Source organism: Hemitrygon akajei, chromosome 12, assembly GCF_048418815.1.
Source record: "Hemitrygon akajei chromosome 12, sHemAka1.3, whole genome shotgun sequence".
NCBI classification, from domain to species: domain Eukaryota; kingdom Metazoa; phylum Chordata; class Chondrichthyes; order Myliobatiformes; family Dasyatidae; genus Hemitrygon; species Hemitrygon akajei.
In genome coordinates, this window is record NC_133135.1 from 5,585,389 (window position 1) to 5,598,938 (window position 13,550).

The window sequence follows — 13,550 nt, forward strand, 5'->3', positions numbered from 1 at the left end:
TCATCTTCTCCCTCTGGTGTCCCTCCTCCTTCCCTTTCTCCCATAGTCCACTGTCTTCTTACAAGATTTCTACTTCAGTCCTGTGCAGAAAGAGCATAAGACAATAAAACATAGGAGCAGAATTAGGCCATTAAGTCTGCTCCATCATTCTATCATGGCTGATTTATGATCCCTCTCAACCCTATTCTTTTGCCTTCTCCCTGTAACCTGATTAATCAAGAACCTATCAACCTCCGCCTCAAATATACCAAGTGACTTGTGCAGCAGTCTATGGCAATGAACTCCACAGATTCATTACCCTCTGGCTGAAGAAATTTTTCTTCATTTGTTCTAAATGGACATCCCTCTATTCTGAGGCTGTGCCCTCTGGTCTGAGACTCGCCACTATAGGAAATACCTTCTCTACATCAACTCCAAGTGGTGCAGGTGAGCTCAATTTCAACATTTAAGAGAAGTTTGAATAGCTACATGGATGTTAGGGTATGGATGGCTCTGGCCCTATGCAGGTCCATGGGAGTAGGCAGTTTAAGTGGTTTGGCACAGAATACGTAGACCAAAGTTCCTGTTTTGGAACTGTACTTTTCTATCACTCAATATCAAAAAGCTATCTTGTAGGCATTTTCCCCCTCTACTTGCATATTGAAATCCCCCATGACTATTGCAACATTGCCCTTTTTACCTGCCTTTTCTATCTCCCGTTGTAATTTGTAGCCCACATCCTGGGTTTTGTTCAGAGGCCTGTGTATAACTTCCATCAAGGTCTTTTTACCCTTGCAGTTTCTTAACTCTACCCACAACGATTCTACATCTTCCGATCCCATGAGACCTCTTTAAAATGATTTGATGTTATTTTTTTTACCAACAGAGCTACCCCATCCCCTCCACCTACTTGCCTAACTTTTTGATACAATGTGTATCCTTGGATGTGAAGCTCCCAATTATGATCTTCTTCCAGTCACAGTTCCCATAATGTTATACATGCCAATCTCTAACTGTGCTACAAGATCATCTACCTTATTCCATATACTGCATGCATTCAGATATAACAGCTTCAGTCTTGTCACAAACAAGAGAAAATTTACAGATGCTGGAAATCCAAGCAACACACACAAAATGCTGAAGGGTCCTGCTGAAGGGTTTCAACTCGAAACGTTGACTATACTCTTTTTTTCCATAGATGCTGCCTAGCCTACTGAGTACCTCCGGTCCTGTATTCATCACCCTTTTTGATTTTGGCACAATGTTACACTTCAGCTCATCCACTGACTGCAGTTTTGCCCTTTTGTTTGTCTTTCCTTCCTCACAGTCTCATTACACTGCATTACTTGTATACCAACCATGCCATCCTTAGCCATATCTTTCCAGTTCCCATCCTCTGCTAAGTAAGTTTAATCCCTGCTGAACGGCTCTAGCAAACCTGCCTGCAAGGATGTAGTAGGGTACATCGTAACAAGCTGCATCATTGCACGGTACGCAAACTGTACTGCAATAGTCGGGAAGGCTTTACAACAGGTAGTCAAAACTGCCCAATGTATCACTAGCACCCATCTACCCACCATCAAGGACATATTGTATATGTAGAATGGTGCCGGATAAAGGCCAGCAATATCATAAACAATCACCCTGCTCATGGACTTTGTCCCAATCCTATCAGGGAGGAGACTATGTAGCATCCACGCCAGGCTACACCAGGACCACCAGACTCAAAAACAGTTATTTTCCCAAGCAGTAAGGCAGATCAACACCTCCACCCACTAACTCATCCATCTATACCCCCAACCACCACTACTTTATCATTTCCTGTCAATCACCTTTTGTTCAGACACTCCTGTGCATAGCGTCACTATAATCAATCTATCTATACTTGCTATCATATGTACTTATATTTATGGTAATTTTTATTGTGTACTTTATCTCGTAGTATTTTTATTTGTGCTGCATTGGATCTGGAGTAACAATTCTTAGAAATTGTGTACTGGAAATAACATTAAACAACCTTGAAATGTGTTAAATTTGGTTTTGAAACAGGGCTAATGATTCAAATACCTTGCAGTTACATTGTGTTTTTGACTGAAGGCTTGTCAGATGGCTAGTTTCCAAGACCACTATCAAATGAACTTGCAATGATTAAAGTTTTATCACATGTTATTGTCAAAACACTGAGTAGTTTACTAATATCTGACTATACAGTATATGTCTTATGATAAGCATTACTAAAATGTTCCGTCAATGTTCACTTGCAGAGAGAGGTGAAAGATGATGGGAATACGAATTTAACTCCTTGATTTCATATCACCATACTCTGTTATGCTTTGCTCATTTCAGTGCTGAACCTGGCTCCGTGCCTGTAGCTTGCATGGGGCTCCTGGATCAGCTGCAGCACTGAACTGGATCTGTGGCTGTGGACTTGTCTTTGGGTTCTGCAGTTTATGCTCTGGACTTCTTGTTTACTTATTGTGGACTTTTTTTCTTTCCTTTTCTTACATTGGATGTATAGTGGGGTTTTTGTGGATTCTATCTGTTTTGTGGCTCCCTTCAAGAAGATGAATCTCTAGGTTCACTATGGTAAACATACTTTGAAAATAAATGTACTTTAAACTTAGAGCAATTCTGTAAAATGTTAAGTGCACCATAGCCCCCTCTAAATTTGGCAATTACATTGTGTCTCGAGGTATTTTATTTCTTTAACTTGAAGACATTTTGCAGTCAAATATTAGAAGCATGGATATGCACCACTGCAAGTTTCACCAGAGCTGATTGTTCTTAAAATGCAGCGACTTGAGCTTTTCCATTTTACTGTTGTCAATGTCTAGACAGGGTGGTTGTAGAGAAGTTGTTTCCTATAGTAGCAGAGACTCGGACTAGAGTGCACAACCTCAAAATAGAGGAACGTCCCTTTAGAAAAGAGGTTATTTCTTTAGCCAGAAGGTGCTGAGTTTGTGGAATTCATTGCCACAAAGGGCTGTAGAGACTGTTAAAACAGAGGTTGATAGATTCTTGATCAGTAAGGGCATCAAAGGTTACAGGGAAAAGGCAGAAAAATTGGGTTGAGAGGGAAAATAAATCAGTCATGATGGTATGTAGAGCAGATTCATTGAACTAGTTGGCCTAGTTTTGCTCCAATGTCTTATGCCTAACTTCCTTCCACTGAATTATTTAATTGTTCCAACTAATACTTTTCAATTGCTTAATTTTGCAATGGTGCCATTAAGTTTGGTATTCTTTGAACCTGGGAACAGTATTTGAATTTTAAACTGAGTGATCAAGCTGAGGACAAGCCCTGTCTTCTAATCATTCCTCTTTGCTTGTCAGACAGTGCAGTGCGGTTGTGTAGTAGTTAGCTCAATCACTTTACAGCATTGGTTATCATCCATTAGGGTTCGATTCCCACCACTGCCTATATGTTTTACCGTGATCAAATGGGTTTCCTCCGGTGCTCCAGTTTCCCCCCACATTCCAAAAACATACGGGTTAGAAATACTTCTCTAAATGACTCCACTACAGTTATTGCACTGGCACTTACACAACAGTTTGCAAAATTACCCAGTGTATGATGATCATAAAATACAGAACACATCCAGTCTACTGTCATAATCAACATTGATATAGAAGCCATTCACAGTTCAAAGTAAATTTATTATCAAAGTACACTTGTCACCATATACTACCCTTTGACCCTTTTTCTTGCAGGCATTCACAGTAAATAAAAAACAATTTTAAAAAATGAACAAAATAATAATAAATAAGCAATAAATATTGAGAACATGAATGAAGAGTCCTTGAAAGTGAGTCCATAGGTTGTGTGAACAGTTCAGTGATGGGGTGAATGACATTATCCTTCTGGTTCAGGAGCCTGATAGTTGACGGGTAGTAGCTGTTCTTGAACCCTGGTAGTGTGGGTTGTGAGTCTCCTATACCACCTTCCTGATGGCAGCAGTGAGAGGAAAGCATGGCCTGGATGGTGGTGGGGCAGGGATTGGTCCTTGATGACATACGCTGCTTTCCTGCCACAGCGCTCCTTGTAGATGTTCTCATTTGGGGGGAGGGATTTACCCTTGATAGACTGGGCTGTATCCACCTCTTTTTGTAGGCTTTGCCATTCAAGGGCATTGGTGTATCCATTGCAAGCTCTGATGCAACCAGTCAATATACTTTTCACCACACATCTATAGAAGTTTATCAGTTTCAAGTGATATGCCAAATCTTCATAAACATCGAAGAAAGTAGAGGTGCTGCTGTGCTTTTTAAGGGCATTTGCGTGCTGGATCTAAGACAGATCCTTTAAAATGATAACAGAGGAATTTAAAATTCCTGATTTTCTTCACCACTCAATTGTCTACAGCATTAAATGGTACACACTCATACCAATCAATTACTGTCTAGTTGTGGTTTGTGAGGACCGTCCAGAGCCTATCATAGCTATGATCCAAACCTGAACTAAATAGCTCAAATCTGAATCAGATTTAATATCACCATCTTATATGACATGAAATTGTTGTTTTGTAGCTTCAGTACAGTGCAAAGACATTGTTAGTTCTCTGCTGTATCCAGCAGTGACCTGTGTGGAAAAGCTGTTGCACTGGGACAAGTCCACTTTCACGACCTTGGAAGTCCAGATCCAATACAATAGTCTTCACAAACTGAGGCCTGTCTTGGTTGTAGTGGATGACCAGGACTACATCTGTGCCTTGTCATTCCCTTTGCTCTTCACAGAGCATTGCAGAACCACCTTCCTGGCCAATAGATTTCATCTGCCTAATGCACTGGAGCTAACTTCACATGCTAGGACAAGCAGGTCCCTATCTCATTGGGGTATGAGGCTAGCTGGCTACCCTCACCTGATTTAGCCTACCTGTTGAAGCAGTGAACCGAGCTGTGGCTGCTGTTGCATGCAAATAGCTACTTGGAGCCACAAGTGAGAGATGAGTGTCCAGTGAGTACCAAAGATGAGTGAGCGGCCCCAGAATGGACTTGACAAACCCCTTCACCTGAGGTGCTACCCCTCTCTGGAAGCTGTACCTGAGTGTAAAGATGTAAAATTACTACAAAATAACAATAAATAATGCCTATCAAAAGTATTCACCTTGCCCTGGAAGTTTTCTTGTTTTATTGTTTTACAACATTGAATCACAGTGGATTTAATTTGGCTTTTTTGACACAAAAGATTTGTGTCAAAGTGAAAACAAATTTCTACAAGTTGGCCTAAATTTATTACAATTATTAAACACAATAATTGTTTGCATAATTACTCACCCCCTTCAAGTCAGTATTTAGTAGATGCAGCTTTGGCAGCAATTACAGCCTTGAGTCTGTGTGGATAGGTCTCTATCAGCTTTGCACATCTGGATACTGCAATTTTTCCCCATTCTTCTTTACAAAACTGCTCAAACTGTGTCAGTTTGTACGGGGATCAAGAGTGAATACACCTTTTTAAGTCCAGACACAAATTCTCAATTGGATTGAGGTCTGGACTCTGACTTGTCCACTCTAGGACATTAACTTTTGCTTTTAAGCCGTTCTTGTGTAGCTTTGGCTTTATGCTTGGGATCATTGTCTTGCTGGAAAACAAATCTTTTCCCAAGTTGAAGTTTACTTGCAGACTGCATCAGGATTTCCCTGTACTTTGCTACATTCATTTTACTTTAAGACCAGAAGACAGGGGAGCAGAATTAGGCCATTCAGCCCACCGAGTCTGCTCCACCATTCCATCTTAGCTGATCCTGGATCCCAATCAACCCCGTACCCTTGCCTTTTCACCATATTCTTTGATGTCCTAACCGATCAGGAAACAATCCACTTCTGATCACAAACAAGAGAAATTCTGCAGACATTGAAAATCCAAGCCATACACAAAATGCAGGAGAAACTCAGCAGACCAGGCAGTGTCTGTGGAAAAGAGTACAGTCGATGTTTCAGGCTGAGACCCTTCAGCAGGACTGGAGAAAAAAAAAGAGTAGATTTAGAAGGTGATGGGGAAGGAAGAGATACACAAGGTGATGGGTGAAACTGGAAGGTGGAGGGATGAAGTAAAGAGCTGGGAAGTTGATTGGGGAAAGAGATACAGGACTGGAGAAGGGGGAATCTAATAGGAGAAGATAAGGCCATGGAAGAAAGAAAAGGGGGGAGGAACACCAGAGGGAGGTGACGCGGGCTGGTAAGGAGATAAGGTGAGAGATGGAAAAGGGCAAACACAGGGAAATCTGCAGATGCTGGAAATTCAAGCAACACACACAAAATGCTGGTGGAACACAGTAGGCCAGGCAGCATCTATAGGAAGAAGCACAGTCGACGTTTCAGGCTGAGACGTCAACTGTACTTCTTCCTATAGATGCTGCCTGGCCTGCTGCATTCCACCAGCATTTTGTGTGTGTTGTTAGATGGAAAAGGGGCTGGGGAATGTTGAAGGTGGGGGGAAGCATTACTGGAAGTTCGAGAAATCAATGTTCATGACATCAGGTTGGAAGCTACCCAGACGGAATATAAGGTGTTGTTCCTTCAACCTGAGTGTGGCCTCAGTGCGACAGTAGAGGAGGCCATGGATTGACGTATCAGAGAAACATAGAAATCTACAGCACATTTCAGGCCCTTCGGCCCACAATGTTGTGCAGACCATGTAACCTACTCTAGAAACTGCGTATAATTTCCCTACCACATAGCTCTTTATTTTCCTAAGCTCCATGTACCTATCTAAGGGTCTTGTAAAAGACCCTATTGCATCCGCCTCTAACACCTTTGTTGGCAGTGCATTCCACGCACCTACCACTCTGTGTGGAAAAACTTACCTCTGACATCCCCTTGTACCTGCTTCCAAGCACCTTAAAACTATACTCCCTCTTGTTAGCCATTTTAGCTTTGGGAAAAAGGTTACGGCTATCCACACGATCAATGCCTCTCATTATCTTGTCCACTTCAATCACTTATACACTTGTATCGGAATATGAATGTGAAGTGGAATTAAAATGAATGGCCACTGGGAAAGCCTGTTTCTTCTGGCAGATGGAGTGTAGATGCACGGTGAAGCAGTCTCCCGATCTACGTTGGGGTCTCACCGAAAACTGCACCGGGACCAGTATATGACCCCAACAGACTCTCAGGTGAATTGTCACCTCACCTGGAAGGACTGTTTGGAGTCCTGAATGGTAGTGAGGGAGAAGGTGTTGGAACAGGTGTAGCAGTCGTTCCACTTGAGAGGATGAGCTGGGAGGGACAAAAAGACAACGGTGTCACATAGTAAAGCAGAAAATTGTGGGGGGTGGGGGGAGGGAAAGATTATGTGATGGTGGGATCCTGTTGGAGATGGCGCCTTCCGCATTAAATATACACACAGACTTGGCTTCCACCACAGTCTGTGGCAGAGCATTCCACAGATTCAGTTCTCTCTGGCTAAAAAAATACCTCCTTACCTCTGTTCTAAAAGGTCGCCCCTCAATTTTGAGGCTGTGCTCTCTAGTTCTGGGTACCCCACCATAGGAAACATCCTCTCCACATCCACCCTATCTAGGTCTTTCAACATTCGGTAGGTTTCAATGAGATCCCCCCCACATTCTTCTAAATTCCAGCGAGTACAGGCCCAAAGCTGCCAAACGCTCCTTATATGTTAATCCCTCATTTCCAAAATCATCCTCGTGAACCTCCTCTGGACTCTCCAATGACAATGCATCCTTTCTGAGACGAGGGGCCCAAAACTGTTGACAATAGTGGCCTGACTAGTGTCTTATAAATGCTCAACATTATCACCTTCTATATTCTGTTCCCCTAGAAATAAATGCCAACATTGCATTTGCTTTCTTTACCACAGATTCAACCGGTAAAGTAACCTTCCGGGAGTCTTGCATGAGGACTTCCAAGTCCCTCTACACCTCTGATATTTGAACCCTCTCCTCTTTTAGATAAGAGTCTGCACTATACAGGCCTGATCCAGAAAACCAGGTATGAATTGCGGAGGGCTATTTCAAGGGCAAAGAGACAATTTCGAAGGAGGTTGGAGGCGACATTGGGTGCACGACAACTCTGACAGGGTCTGCAAGACTTTACTTCCTACAAAGCAAAACCAATAGCATGAATGGCAGCGATGCTTCACTACCAGATGAACTCAACGCCTTCTATGCACGCTTTGAAAGAGAGAACACAACTACAGCTGTGAAGATCCCTGCTGCACCTGATGACCCTGTGATCTGTCTCAGAGGCTGATGTTAGGCTGCCTTTAAAGAGAGTAAACCCTCACAAGGCAGAAAGTCCCGATGGAGTACCTGGTAAGGCTCTGAATACCTGTGCCAACCAACTAGCGGGAGTATTCAAGGACATTTTCAACCTCTCACTGCAATGGGTGGAAGTTCCCACTTGCTTCAAAAAGGCAACATTTATACCAGTGCCTAAGAAGAATAATGTGAACTGCCTTAATGACTATCGCCCAGTAGCACTCATATCGACAGTGATGAAATGCTTTGAGAGGTAGGTCATGACTAGACTGAACTCCTGCCTCTGCAAAGACTTGGACCCATTGCAATTTGCCTATTACCACAATTGGTCAATGGCGGATGCAATCTCAATGGCTCTCCACACGGCTTTAGACCACCTGGACAACACAAACACCTACATCAAGATGACTATAGCGCAGCATTTAATTCCATCATTCCCACAATCCTGATTGAGAAATTGCAGAACCTGAGCCCCTGTACCTCCCTCTGCAATTGGATCTTCGACTTCCTAACCGTAAAACCACAATCTGTGCGGATTGGTGATAACATCTCCTTGCTGATGATCAACACTGGCGCACCACTGCTCTACTCTCTATATGCTCATGACTGTGTGGCTAGGCATAGCTCTAATACCATCTAAACATTTGCTGACAATACAATCATTGTTGGTAGAATCTCAGGTGGTGACGAGAGGGCGTACAGGAGTGAGATATGCCAACTAGTGGAGTGGTGCCGTAGCAACAACCTGGCACTCAACATCAGTAAGACAAAAGAGCTGGTTGTGGACTTAGGGAAGGGTAAGACGAAGGAACACATACCAATCCTCATAGAGGGATCAGAAGTGGAGAGAGTGAGCACCTTCAAGTTCTTCGGTGTCAGGATCTCTGAGGAACTAACCTGGTCCCAACATATCGATGTAGTTATAAAGAAAGCGGCTGTACTTTATTAGGAGTTTGAAGAGCTTTGGCATGTCAACGAATATACTCAAAAACCTCTGTAGTTCTACCATGGAGAGCATTCTGACAGGTTGCATCAGCTTCTGGTATGGAGGGGCTACTGCACAGGACTGAAAGAAGATGCAGAAGGTTGTAAATCTAGTCAGCTCCATCTTGGGTACTAGCCTACAAAGTACCTAGGACATCTTCAGGGAGCGGTGTCTCAGAAAGGCTGCGTCCATTATTAAAGACCCCCAGCACCCAGGGCATTCCCTTTTCTCACTGTTACCATCAGGTAGGAGGTACAGAAGCCTGAAGGCACACACTTGGCAATTCAGGAACAGCTTCTTCCCCTCTGCCATCTGAATCCTAAATGGACATTGAACCCTTGGACCCTACCTCACTTCTTTAATATACAGTATTTCTGTTTTTGCACGTTTTTAAAAAATCTATTCAATATATGTAATTGATTTACTTGTCTATTTATTATTTTTTTTTCTTTCTGCTAGATTATGTATTGCATTGAACTGCTGCTGCTGTTAACAAATTTCACGTCACATGCTGGTGATTCTGATTCTATTGTTCCTTTTACCAAAATGCATTATTCCATCTCATTTTTCTGCCCATTCTTCCAATTTGCTGTCCTGTTGCAATCCCATTGCTTCCTCAGCACTACCTACCCCTCCACCTATCTTCATATCATCCACAATCTTCACAAACTTTGCCACAAAGCCATCAATTCCCCATTATCTAAATCATTGACTAACAATGTCAAAAGTAGCAGTCCCAATTCTGACCCCTTAGGAACACCACTAGTCACCAGCAGCCAACCAGAAAAGGGCCCTTTTATTCGCTGCCTCCTTATGGTCAGCCGTTCCTCTAACCATGCCAGTACCTTTCCTGTAACTCCATAGGAATTTAACTTGTTAGGCAGCCTTATCAAATGCCTTCTGATAATTCAAGTAAATAACATCCACTGCCTCTCCTTTGTCCACCCTGCTTGTTGCTTCCTCAAAGAATTTTAACAGATTTGTTAGGCAAGATTTCCCTTCACAGAAACAATGCTAACTTTGACTTATTTTATTCTTCAAGTCTCCAAGTACCTCGAAACCTCATCCTTAATAATAGTCTCCAATACTTTTCCAACCACTGAGGTTAGGTTAACTGGCCTAAATTTCATTCTTTTGCCTTCCTTACTTAGTGTGGAGTGACATTTGCAATCTTCCAGTACCCCCCCCCCCCCAATAAGATCTGGGCTATTACACAACGCCCATTCTACGATAACCTTTTACCTTCACAAGCCTGCTGCAGTGAAGCATCCCCACAGCATGATGCAGCCACCACCATGCTTCGCAGTAAGGATGGTGTGTTTTTGATATGTGCAGTGTTTGGCTTATATTAAACATAACATTTAGTCTGATGGTCAAAAAGCTCAACCAACTTCCAACTGACTTCAGAGACTCCCACACGCCTTCTGGCAGACTCTAGCTGAGATTTCATGTAAGTTTTTTTCAATAGTGGCTTTCTCTTTGCTGTTCTCCCATAAGGCAGCAACTGCTGAAACACCTGGGCATCTTCTATCTCAGCCACGCATGCAACTCCTCCAGAGTTGTCATGGGTCTCTTGGTAACCTCCCTCACTCATCCCCTTGTTACATGGTCATTCAGTTTTTGAGGATGGCCTGCTCTAGGCAGATTTACAGCAATGCCATATTCTTTCCATTTCTTGATGATTGACCTAACTGTACTCCAAGGGATATTCAGTGACTTGAGAATTTTCTCGTATCCATCTCCTGACTTGTGTTTGTCGATAACCTTTTTGTGGAGTTGCTTGGAGTGTTCTTTTGTCTTCATGGTGTGGTTTTGCCAGGATACTGACTCACCAGCAGTTGGACCTTCCAGATACAGGTGTATTTTTACTACAATCACTTGAAACACCTTGTTTGCACACAGGTGATCTCCATTTTGCTAATTATGTGTATGTGACTTCTAAAACTGATTGGCTGACCAGTTATTTGATATGTCATATTAAAGGGGGTGAATGTTTATGCAATCAGTTATATAGTGCTTTATATTTGTAATTAATTTAGATCACTTTGTAGCGACCTGCTTTCACTTTGACACAAAAGTCTTGTTTTGTTGAGCAGTGTCAAAAAAGCTAAATTAAAGCCACTGTGATTTAGTGTTGTAAAACAATAAAGCATGAAAACTTCCAGGGGAGGAATGAATACTTTTTATAGGCACTGTAAATAGTACAAAAATGTAACAAATGAGACTATCTCAGGTAGGCAATTTGGTCAGAGTGGATGTTGGACTATCGATCTATGCTGTATACCTCTGATTTGTTCCTAATGCCTCTAGCTCAGTCCATCTTTGCCTGACTACACATCAATTGTGTAGAGTTGTTTTTTTTTTGCTGGAGTTGATAGATTAAGGATCAAGGATCAACTTTCTTCAAAATGTACATTTACATGTATTGGGAGTTTACTGTAGAGTGTTGGTCAGAGTGCAATATGCAACAAAAACACAATATTCAACAATTATAGAGAAAGTGCAGTTTATTCAGATAAATCAGATCGGTAAGCTTCTGTCAGTTGCAGAATTCATTTTATTATAGTTATATAATATTTATAATCCTGATTCATTTTACCAATGAAACATTTTCTTTTCTGGACCCTCTCTAATGCCTTTACATCTTCTATAATGTTGAGACCAGAATTGAACTCAGTACTCCAGGTGAGCTGGGCCAGTGCTTTATAAAGGTTCAGCATGACTTCACTGCTATTTTAAACAGACACACAGAAGAAAGCCCAGAGGTCTATAAGCCTTATTAACAGCTTTCACAACATGCCACACTCAATGGCTTGTACACACATACTTCAAGTTACCTCTGCTCTTATAACCCTTTTAAAACAGCCATTCACCACCACATTCTGTTGACTGTTATTTCAACAACTGTCAACATCAAAGTTTCTTTTATGCCTCTCACTGCTCTCCTTCTGTGGTTTCTACTGAACTCTACTTGTTTTACTGAGACATACAATGACATCCAAGTGTCCTTACACTGACTATTTACTCTTAGCTCGACTCTGAAGGCCTCCTTCGGTCAAGGTCGACCCTAGATGTTGTGTCCACAGGATACGCAGGACGTTACGATATGGAGTCTGCCCATGCAGCAGGCTCCCCCTGTCCATGCAACTGATAAATTATAAGGAACGGCAGAGACTGATGCAATCTGGCCCCACAGGTATCACAGGAGTTGTCTGTCAGTGTTGAACTCAATGTTGTACTGCCTTAGGGATTCCAGCTCTGGATTTTTCCTTGGGGCTTACTCCTGAAGCCTTTCTCAGGAGTGCGTATAGCTACAAGACAGCAGAGGTTTGGGATCAGATTTTTCCTTCTAGATGAGTTGCTATTCATGGCTGATGAACCCCATCTGCCTAGAGCGACTGGTTTTGGTAGTATCCCACCTTTGTCCCTTCTCTTGTCAGTAGAAAAGGTTCTGCTGGGTTTAGTAGCAACACCACATGTGAAGGCCAGGAGCTGAACTTGGTTGTCAGAGGCTATTTGAGATGCATATTATTTGGAGCAATAGCGTAGGTAGTAAGAGCTGATCCCCACTACCCCACCACCCAGTAGGAATCTTAAGGATAAGAAAAAGAAAAAGAATCTCAGGGTTGTATATGGTGACATGCGTACTCTGGCAACAAATTTTACTTGAAACTCTGCACTTAGTGCTGCTGAGTTCCTCTCTCCCCACAGATCTGCTCAAACTCCTGACTTCCTACAAGCAGTAATTAGGTAGCTCTCTTTTACACTGTGTGGATTAATTGAACTGAGAAGACTTATTTCTTTTATATAGAGATATAGCACAGAACAGGTCCCTTCAGCCCAACGAGTTGCGCCACCCAGCAACCCTCCTATTTAGTGCCAGACTAATCACAGGACAATTTACAATGGTCAATTAATCTACTAACCAGTACATCTTTGAACTGTGGGAGGAACCTGGAGCACCCAGAGGAAACCCACTGCACACGGTAAGGAACATACAAACTTTATGTCAGAGAACATTGGATTTGAACTTTGAACTCCAATGACGCAAGCTTTAATAGTGTTGTGCTGCGCTACTGTGGTGCCCGCCCTGTGGAATACCAAAAGCGCCTTGGTGTAACTACTATGCTTTACTCTTGTCAGCTCAGGTTTTTCAGGTTCATTTATTTATCACATTTTGTGTTTAACAACCAACACACCCAGGGATGTGCTGGGAAGAGCCCGCAAGTGTCACCACATATTCTGGCATCAACATATTAAACCCGCTATGCTCAGCAGAACAACACAGAACGCAACAAAACAGAGCATACCAAGTAACAAAACAAAACCCCCTACCTCCTACCTACCAACTCAAAAACACACAGCAG

At 42.5% G+C, this 13,550-nt stretch overlaps 1 protein-coding gene across 1 annotated transcript in view; it reads left to right on the top strand.

The window, feature by feature from the left end:
* syde2 (synapse defective 1, Rho GTPase, homolog 2 (C. elegans)) overlaps positions 1-13,550 on the top strand; it is a 143,254-nt gene that overhangs the window by 103,002 nt on the left and 26,702 nt on the right. The gene's annotated exons all lie outside the window — the stretch shown is intronic.